Genomic DNA, 10,792 nt, shown 5'->3' with positions numbered 1-10,792 from the left:
CCTTACCCCCAGTAAAAGGGACTATTTTCAAAAAGAATAAAGATGACAAATGCCAGTTAGGATATAGAGTAAAGGGAACTTTCACACTATTGCTGGGAATGTAATTTTTACAGACTTATGGAAATAGTATGGAGGTTCCTCAAAAAAAAAAAAAAAGAAAAAAAGAAAAAGAAAAAAGAAAGAAACAAAACAAACAAACAAAAAACAACTAAAGTTAGAACTATTGTTATTCAGTTGCTCATTGCCAGATAGGAATTGAGAGAAAGTATTGAGGCAAGGAAGTTTGACTTCATTTGAAAAGCTGCTTCAAGGAGAAGATAGAGGAGACATCCCCAAGTCCATCTTTTCTAAAAGCTGATGTAAGAGTGGTTTATATAGGTGATTAAAAGGCGTTCCCAAATCAGCTGACATCTTCTTACAGCAGATGGGCTTGTTGATATACATATATTCCTAATGTAGTCATGAGATGCTTTTGAGTTCTGCAAATATCTAGAACAAAGTTCATTACTTTGGGGTATTCTTGTCACTGATTAGTTTGCCCACATGTCATTCCTGACATATTACACAAAGGACATGTTAGCTTCCCTTAGGACCTCATGCAGACTATGAAATTCACAATAATAATGAAATAAAACATCCTTAACGTTCAGATTTACTACCATGTGACTCAGAAATCTCACTACTGTGTACATACCCAAATAAAATAAAACCATAATGTTGCAGAGACAGCTGTACTTATACATTCATTGCAGTACTATTCACAATAGCCAAAAAATGGAAATAACTACATGTCCCCTGACAGATGAATGGATAAAGAAGATGTGGTATATATACACAATCAAATACTACTCTACCATAAAAAGGAATGAAATCCTGAAGTTCATTACCACGCAGATGGAAGTAAAGATCATTATTTTAAGTGACATGAACAAGGCACAGAAAGACAAGTCTTAAATGATCTCACTCTTATATGTAAACTAAAAATGTCAAACTCTTAGAACTTGAGAGGAGAATGCTGATTATCAGAGAAAGAGAAGAGAGGGGTCGGGAATGCATGGAAAAAGTTTGATCAAAAGGTATGAAGTTAAACCATAGATAGGAGCAAGAAGATCTGGTGTACTATAGCACAGCAGGGTGACCACAGATAAGAACTAAATATTGTATATTTCAAAAAGCTAGATGAGAGGATTTCAAAAGTTTTCAACATGAAGACAAGATAAATGTGTGCAGAGATAGAAATGCTTAATGTGATTTAAACATTATGCAATGTATTCATGTATGAAAGCATTACATAATACCCCCTTAATATGTATAATTTTTATATTTTGATGTCTCAGTTAAAAAATTAAAAAAGAAAAATAATAAAATCTTTAAAAATATTTAAACTCAAAATCCATTATTTAAATGGCAAACTTGTCATTCTGTAGAATTTATGCTTGTAAATATAGACTGGCAAAGTGGTCATACTTAGTTTGAAGTGCAGAGATCTGATCTCAAGTTCATTAGCTACAAAGTATTCATCTTCACAATGTTAGAATACATCAGCCTAAATAGATGCCTATCTTAGAAATCCTGCAGAGAAACACACCCTGATCATCCACACTTAAATCAAAAGCTTATGACAACCTTTGAATATAGCAAGAAATGTTTCCTTTTATCTAAAACTTATCCTGGGTTACCCTAAGAAAATGTTTTAGTCAGTTTTATTTTTTTTTCCCTCACTGTGACCAAAAGACGTTCTAACAAGAACAATTTTAGAGGAGGAAAAGTTTATATGGTACTCAAAATTTCCAAGGTCTCAGTTTATAGATAGCACACTCCACTGCCCTGGGCCTCAGGTGAGGGAGATCATCATGAAGAAAGGGCGTGGCAAAGAAAAGCAGCTCAGAGCAAGACTGTCAGGAAGCAAAGAGCTCTCACTCTCTAGGAACAAAATTCAGACTCAAAGGCACACTTCCAAGTACTCACCTCTTTCAGCCACATCCTATTTGCCTACAGTTACCACCAAGACAATTCATTAAAGTGGAGTAATGGACTGATTATGTTAAGGCTCTCATAACTCAATCATTTCACATTTAAACTTTCTTGTATTGTCTTACATATTAACTTTTGGAGACATCTAATATCTAAATCATACAGAGAACAAGATTGAAAACTTTATAGTCAAAACACTGTATTTAGAAATCATTTGATGCAAGCCAGAAATTTTAGATATTTCTCCTAAATGATATTGTTTCTTTAATTTTTCTTTGTATATGATCTATTTGTGACTGCTTTATTGTTTATAATGAGGTGGTTTTATTGTCTTTGTTCTTTTATGCTTTCTAACATGTGTGTTGTTTTTTTTCCTGGTGTGTGTGTGTGTGTGTGTGTGTGTGTGTGTGTGTTTGTGTGTATGTTTTCAGAGAGTATTCTGCAAAAAATTTTAGAGCTTTAAATCTCATGAGACTCCTCTTTGAAGAGTGTGAATATCTGGAGTTGACCTCAGTGTGGGAAATTTACATGACATAAATTCAAACTTGTTAAGTAAATACAAAGAGATCTAAGTTAACACAGTCTCTAATAGTCCCACAAGGTGTTACAGTTCATCTGACAAGATTATAGGGCTATTTCATTAATATGAGTCATTATGCTCTGTCTTACATTCTTTAAAGAAAGATTGTTTACTTTAGCTCCTAAGAAGCAGTCACATTACTATCAGTGATAATTACTGTCATTAAAACAATACCTAAGTAGAACACTAATTTGAGGGCTTTCACAACTCTTTCATAGGAAGCTTTATATAATGAGTGGTTGTTACACTTACTTTAACAGAACACCTAATAGTAATGAAGCACAAGAGAGCCTCCCACTGGGAAATGCCTTGCCAAACATTACAGAATGCCACATGAAGTACTTTTAATGTAGACACAAGTATAGTCATAACAATTCTAACTTGTTTAATTATTTGTGTTTTTATAAGGAGCAAACAAACACAATAATTATATTTTGAGTTTGGAGAAAGAGACATCATCTTCAACTATCTGAGTTTAAATTGTAGTTAATTAAACTCCTTGATCCAGAGGAAAATGTAATAAACATATTGATGTAGTCCAATAAATTTGAAGATTATTGATTTTTTATATATTTTTCTTTTATTAGTGCATTATGATTACACATAACAGTTGGATTCATTTTGATAAAATCATATATTCATGTAACAGAATTTCAGTCCTTGATGCTTCCACTTTTCTTCTCCTCTTCCCTCCCTCTGTTCTACTTTGTCTACTATATTGGTCTTCCTTTTACTCATTTAGTTTATTTATTTAGTTTTGATTGGTGCTTTATACATATACATATACAATGTGCTTATGTGTATTTCCCAGTAATGTGTGTGTATCCCATATATATTTATGTAAATGTATTATTTTCTATTTATGTGTTTATGTATATATATAATATATAAGTAGTGAATATTTGTAATCCACTGTAGACACATGATTATGAATATTTATGTATATGTAGACATACCCCACTATTGTTATTCAAATAAGGTGAAGAATCTTTCATTTTATTACTTTTTCACAAAATGGGAATATATATTTTGGAATAATAAGGATATTTATTATGTATGTATATTATCCCAATATGTTATTTTGTTTCACATTACTTTAAGAGAAGAATTGCTGTTCCCATTTTAATTAAGACCAAATGTTGCTTGTATTTTTCTAATATTTAACATTTATTAAAAGTCTGAGTCACTATTTAAGCTAAGATTTTTCTAGCTTCAAAATCTGGCATCTTAGATTATATTGACTGGGAAAATTTAAAACGACCACAATTATTTTCAATATTCATTTGCCTTCAACAATTTTTGAAAGAAAAATTCTTAAAAGAGTTTATTTACATATGTCCCACCCTTATATAAATCATATATAAATTCCCATTAAAACAAACAAATTTCCACTAAATTAATTGTATTTTATTTAAGCTTTTAAAACACATCAATCCCCATTTATAATGAAAGCATGATGCTGTTTTCCTTTTTTAAAATTTATTTAATTGATTTTATTTTTAAAACACACCACTGCAGAATGCATTACAATTCTTATTACATATAGAGCACAATTTTTCATATTTTTGTATATAAAGTATGTTCATGCCAATTCATGTCTTTATACATGTACTTTTTTTTGCATTACAGATCTTATTACACATATATACCACAATTTTTCATATCTCTGTTTGTATATAAAGTATGTTGACACCCAATTCGTGTCTTCATATATGTACTTTGGATAATGATGTCTATCACATTCCACCATCCTTGCTAATCCCCTGCCCCCTCCCTTTCCCTCCCACCTCCCTTCCCTATTTAGAATTCATCTATTCCTCCCATGCTCCCCCTCCCTACCATACTATGAGTCAGCCTCCTTATATCAGAGAAAGCATTCAGCATTTGTTTTTTGGGGATTGGCTAACTTCACTTAGCATTATTTTCTACAAAGCCATTCATTTACCTGCAAGTGCCATGATTTTATTCTCTTTTATAGCTGAGTAAAATACCATTGGGTATATATGCCACATTTTTTTCCATTCACCACCTAAGGACATCTAGTTTGGCTCCACAGTTTAGCTATTGTGAATTGTGCTTCTCTAAATGTTGATGCGGCTGTATCCCTGTAGTATGCTGTTTTTAAGTCCTCTGGGTATAGTTCAAGGAGAGGGATAGCTGGGTTAAATGATAGTTCCATTTCCAGATTTCCAAGGAGTCTTCATACTGCTTTCCACATTGGCTGCACCAATTTGCAGTCTCACCCATTTAAATTTCACAATTTCCCTTTGATATTAAGTGTGTCATACATATTTTATGCTAATAATACAACTATTTTTTCCTATTTGAATAGTTTTAGCTTTTATAAACTATAGAAATTATCTCTAAAAAAATACAAAGAAGTGATCACTGAAAGTGTTGTCTTTATTTTTAGCAATTAAAATAAGTATTTGTATAAGTACATCAGTGTTTTTTGAGCATCTTAAAGATAGTCTTATGCTGAGTTTTGTTGTAATTTATTAAACGGAGCATTCCTTTAACCTAGAAAATTACATTCATAAATTTTGTTTGTTGAAATGATTGATAAAATCAATATAATTGTAATATTAATTTATGAATTGTATGGTAGCAATGTTTTTGTTTTGTTTTATATCCTAAATTTAACATGTTATTTGTTATCACATATCAATTTACATATCAAATTAGATAATATGCTGTTCATTTTGATATAAGTGAATATAATTAACCTCTATATGCTTGGTGCTTTGCAGTTATCTAATCAATTCTTATTTTGGGTGAGTCCCAGGATAAAAATCATAAAACTATTAAAGAGTTACATATTTTCTGTATCAATTATATCAACAAATAAAATCTATCTCAATCTAAATAAGCATTCTGATATGTATACCTCTTTGACATGATTATTATAATTATGAATGGAATATAAATGATCACTCAGGCTACAGAAAATTAATGATGTCAAAATTGAATCATGCCTTTATAAAAGCAGGGAAGTCCTATGATGTTCATCATAAATAAACAACTCTTTCAAAAAAAAAGTAAAGCTAACAAAATGAATTTAAGATTGTATTTTCAATAAACAGGGCTGGAACAACTAGGCATTGATAAGCAAAAATGATTTTAAAGTCAGATTTTTATATTCTGAAGAACATAATTAAATTCAAAATGGATTATAGATCTAAATTTAAAATGTAAAATTATAAAATTATTAGAATATAACATGGGAGACAACACAGATATCTTGCATATGGTAATGACTTTTTAGATACAACACTAAAGCAATGATAACTAGGGGAAAAATGATACACTTAACTTCATTATAATTGAACACTCTGCTCTGTAAAATCAGCACCAAGAGAATGAGGAGTCAAGTTATAGAATTTGAGAAAAGAGTTGCAAAATACATATCTGATAAGGAGATTTATCCAAAAATATACAATGAACTGACAAAATTCAACAATAACAAAACAAACTACATGATTAAAAATAGTCCAAGAATCTTACATCAATTCACCAAAGAAGACATACAGTTGGAAAATAAACAAGTAAAAAGATGCTCTGCATTTGCATATTATCAGGGAAATGCAAATTAAAAAAATGAAATACCACTGCACACAATTAGAATGACCCATATTTGATCACATTTAGAAGATCAAATGACAGTAAAAATGTATAGTAATCACCCTTCTTATTCATTGCTGGTGAGAATACAAAATGGTGAAGCCACTTTGGAAGATAGTTTAGAGTTTTCCTACAAAATAAGTGTATATTCCAGCAAGCACACTACCTTGTATTTTCTCAGAATAGTTGAAAACTTATATTCACAAAAAAACTAGAACATGGATGTTTATTGCAGCTTTATTCATATTTTCTAAAACTTGGGAGCTACAAAGATATCCTTGGAAAGCGAATGGATAAGCTATAAAAAACGCAGACAGTGGAATATTGTTCAGCACAGAAAAGAAATGATCTATCAAGTAATAAAAAATATGGAAGAAATTTAAGTACAATTCCTAGGGTATGACATTCTGGATAATGAAAACTATGTTGACAATAAGATCAGTAGTCATCAGGCTTTGGAATGCAGGTAGGGATTAATGGGCAGAACACAGAGGAAGGTTGAGAAAATAGTATAAGTAATACTTCAATGATGGACAATATCATTACTATGGGTGTTCAAACCCATAGGTTGTTTAACATCAAGAGTGAATCCTAATGAAATAATAGACTTTGGTTTAATATGATGTGTCAATGAACATTCACCAATTGTATAAATGAACAACTTTGGTGGTGGATGTAGGTAATTGGGGTTTTGCATGTGAGGGGAAAGGGTATATATTAATTCTCTACATGTTCTGATCAATTTTGTTGTTAGTCTAAATGGCTCTGAAGATAAATAAATCTTTAAAAGTAAAAAAAAAAGAGCTGATTTGTGTTAGCCATGAAACTATACATAGTTATATAATAAAGGTCAAATTTAAAAAAATAGAGAATGATCTACTAACAATTCACAGGCTAATGTGGCTAGTGTGATATTATGAGTATTGTGCCTCAGAGAAAATAAGATTTATATAAACACTTGAGAAGGAGGAATGAGATGGCCAAGGAGATACATGTGAAATGTGTACCCCATGTTTGTGGAGTATTCAAGGAGCCAGCAAGGTGGTCAGCATGGCTGAGTGGTCTTTGTTTTTTTTATGGAAATTCTCTATTTTTATGGAAAATCTCTATTTTGTGGGTTTCTGGTAAAATGCATTTCATTTCTTCAATTGTAAGCTACCTGAGGGGGGGAGAGAATACACACACACACACATATATTTTACATAACCTGAGAAAACATATATACATATGTAATATATGTTTTATACATATCTTTCAAGAATGATAGTAAATAAAAAATATTATGTCAGCATGTTACTTATGAAATATATTTTCTAATGAAATAGCTAATAAGGCTTAAAATGAAGAAAAAGTTATTTCAAATATTAAATTTCAGAATCAAAAAGTAATAAAAAATTGTAAAGTAGGTAAGTCAAATATATAGATTACATAAAATGATATAGTGCTAATAATATATGAAGGATAAATTTATCCATGTGCATTAAGGAAAAATTTAGTTGTAATTCAAATTTTCAAAAATTATTGTTATTTAGCTTGATGTAAAGACATTGGATAACTTTTAACCACTGTTTAGTTGACACATTTTCTGGTTTCCCAGGACATTTTCCGTTAAAGACTGTATACTTTAACTGTGTTCTCACCGTAAATACAAAGAGAACTACTTTCCCCATTGTCCTGGAATAGATGGCAAATCATATGATAATAAACAAAAGACTAATACATTAGTTTCATAGGAAAAGTCTGTCAGGTAGTATTAATAAAATAGGAACAGGATATATAATTTAAAAGTTACAAGAGAATAGGAGAACAATTTTTCAAACAAATCAATTAAAATTTATAAAGAATTAAAAATAATCAATAATAAGGGTTGGATTTTTCCTCCCCAAAAAATACCTCATAGTGAAAATATATTATAATCTTGAACCTTAACATGTACTTGGCCATTTCTCTCACCTTTAATTCCTACCATGATGCAAAGCACTTTGTGCATTAAGAACAAGTAAAGTTTTATCTTAACTGACAATGAAGTACAACTACAGCTGTTTATTACATTCTCAAGTATGTTTTGACTAAGCAATTTATCAAAAAGCATTGAGGTAAGCATCTCTGAAAGACGGTGAGCTCTGCAAAAAGAGCAGTAATATACCTTGGAGCTCTAAATGTGATGATTTCTCTGCCACCTCCCACAGCTTTTGTCCCTCTTTTATAATTCTGGATGAACACAGGCTGGGCAATAGGGCTTGCAGTCATTGACCTAGCGCACTTTGTGTCCCAAAACTGTTCTTCATCAATTCAACTCCTTTTGAACTTGGCTTCTGCAGTTGTCCTTGATTCTTATCAAAGCTGTGATTCTCAGTCTAGCATACTGTCCATCATTATAGTTCATATAGGTGTGTAAACGTTCTTTTTCTGAATATGCTGAAAAATATTTGTAAAACTTGTGTTGCTTTCTTCTTAATGACAAGATCTAAATGCTTACATGCTTGAATAAATTTCAGAACAGAATATAAAAATTATTTCCCCACATAAGCAAAATATAACTTGTTCCCCTCTATGTTAATGTTTGTCTTTCTTTTGGAATTCTATAATGTCTGTTTTATTACAAATTTGCACAATTATTATTTTGACAGCTGGACATGATAACATGACATTAAGTGTGGAGGAGGCAGTTTTCCTCCCACCACATTCAGTATTACAGTATTTATTGTACACAAATTATAATTTGAACATGTTTCATCCTACAAGTAGCAAATAATAGTGTATTGAAGGTAAAAATCCCTGGGAAACAAATTTTAAAATAGAAAGGAGGAAAAAAAGTGCACAAGACATTTAAAAATACCTGTGTACTATGTAGGAAAATACTCTATTGATTACCTAATAATAATTAATATTAAATCAAAATTTCCTAAAAATTATTACAGAAAAGAGGTTCTCCAATTTCTAATTGTTTAAATTATAATCCAAGTATTAAGATGATAATATAGTCCACCAGTTAAAAAATAGGCATGTGTGTGTGTGTTAAACAGAATTGTTGCTAAATAAATTATTTCCCTGTAACAATATGATTGATGGCTACAAGAGTGCTTAATTAACAGTCAAGCATGAAAAAAGTATAGCTAAGGTGAAAAGAGAAGAAAATGCTCTCATACCAATTGATTGAGCATTTTCTCATAAGACAAAAAATAAGTCTAAATATTATATCTAATACTGGAATACAATATTGTTTTTCTGTCTAAGCCAGAGTACTTTCTGAAAATTAATATAAGTTCCATATACACACTGTGCTGTTAGACCCTTTTCTCAAATAGGGTGTTACCATTACTACATTATATTTACTTGAAGTGCATCATTCCTGGAGGAATAACTAGTGATTACATTTTGCATTTCTCTTACAATTTCACATTACTCTTTTTTCTGAAATATTTTATACACATCTGTCCCTCAATATACCATTGAACATCAGTTCTCACATATTTTGATTTATCAGAAACAGTTTTAGAAATTTATTTGTAATGCCAGAAAAAAGTTTTCTTATTATCTGTGGTGATACATAACCATGAGTTATTAATTAAAGTGAATTTTTCAACAAAATATCAGTAAATATACTTTAATATATTATTCTTAGAATCTATAGGATGAAATACATCAGAGAATAATTCAATTCTGATTGCGAATTTTCTCTCTATTCTCCATTCAATGTATAATTAAGAATTTTTAATCATTAATTGGAGCCAAAAATCTCCAAGAATATAGCTATGAATTAAAAGAGAAATGTGTGATTGATCAAATATTTATTATTAAAATGCAAATTTCTCTACCTTTTTGGAAAAGCACAATTCACTTTTTCCCTTTGTGCTTTTTCTGATGTTATTACTAACTTTTTGGTGTAGATGATCCATAAAAAGCAAGTGAACTTAAGTTTTTATATTCAGACAAATATCTTATAGGCAAGCAATTAGGATCCCTATCAATGATAGTTAATTCATATAAAAGGTTTTATTAATAAGCCTTATTTTGTAATAAGGCTAAGGTAATATTAAGCTAACTATGCTAAAGTATTTTTGCATTGTATTTGTTTTGAATCATTTATTTAAACATATGAGACAGATGAGGAAGCAATGTAGTTTTAACAATCATAGAAGATTTGTTTTCATTTTCCATTTATTTACTGATTAGAGAGTTATGAATTTATTCTAAAAATGCACAGAAATCTCCTATGTTTACTTTATCAAGCAGATAAAAACACAAGAAAAAATAAAATAAAATAATTTGAAACAAAATGCAAATGAAGATTATTATAGGTTGTGATGATTTACTACATCTATGTATATTAATACATATAATATGTATTAATATGATCATTTTTATTATTCCAGTTATAAGTATTACCATTGAGTAATATTTAGCAACGTGATTATTGAGTACATTAATACATTAATGAATACTAAGTCTGACCATTTTGTATTACCACCCCACCAACCTTGTGGACACTATCCTAATGTACATTATCAGCTGGTACCTTTGTGGTATAGTAAGTAGCCTCTTTGTTGTTCTCTTCATTTCCACTTCTGCCATGGAAGACCTGAAAAGCATGTTTAAGAATATAAACCATCTCCT

Source organism: Marmota marmota, unplaced genomic scaffold, assembly GCF_001458135.2.
Source record: "Marmota marmota marmota unplaced genomic scaffold, marMar, whole genome shotgun sequence".
Classification (NCBI taxonomy): Eukaryota; Metazoa; Chordata; class Mammalia; order Rodentia; family Sciuridae; genus Marmota; species Marmota marmota.
The sequence above is the reverse complement of the archived record's forward strand: the minus strand, read 5'-3'. Positions refer to the sequence as shown.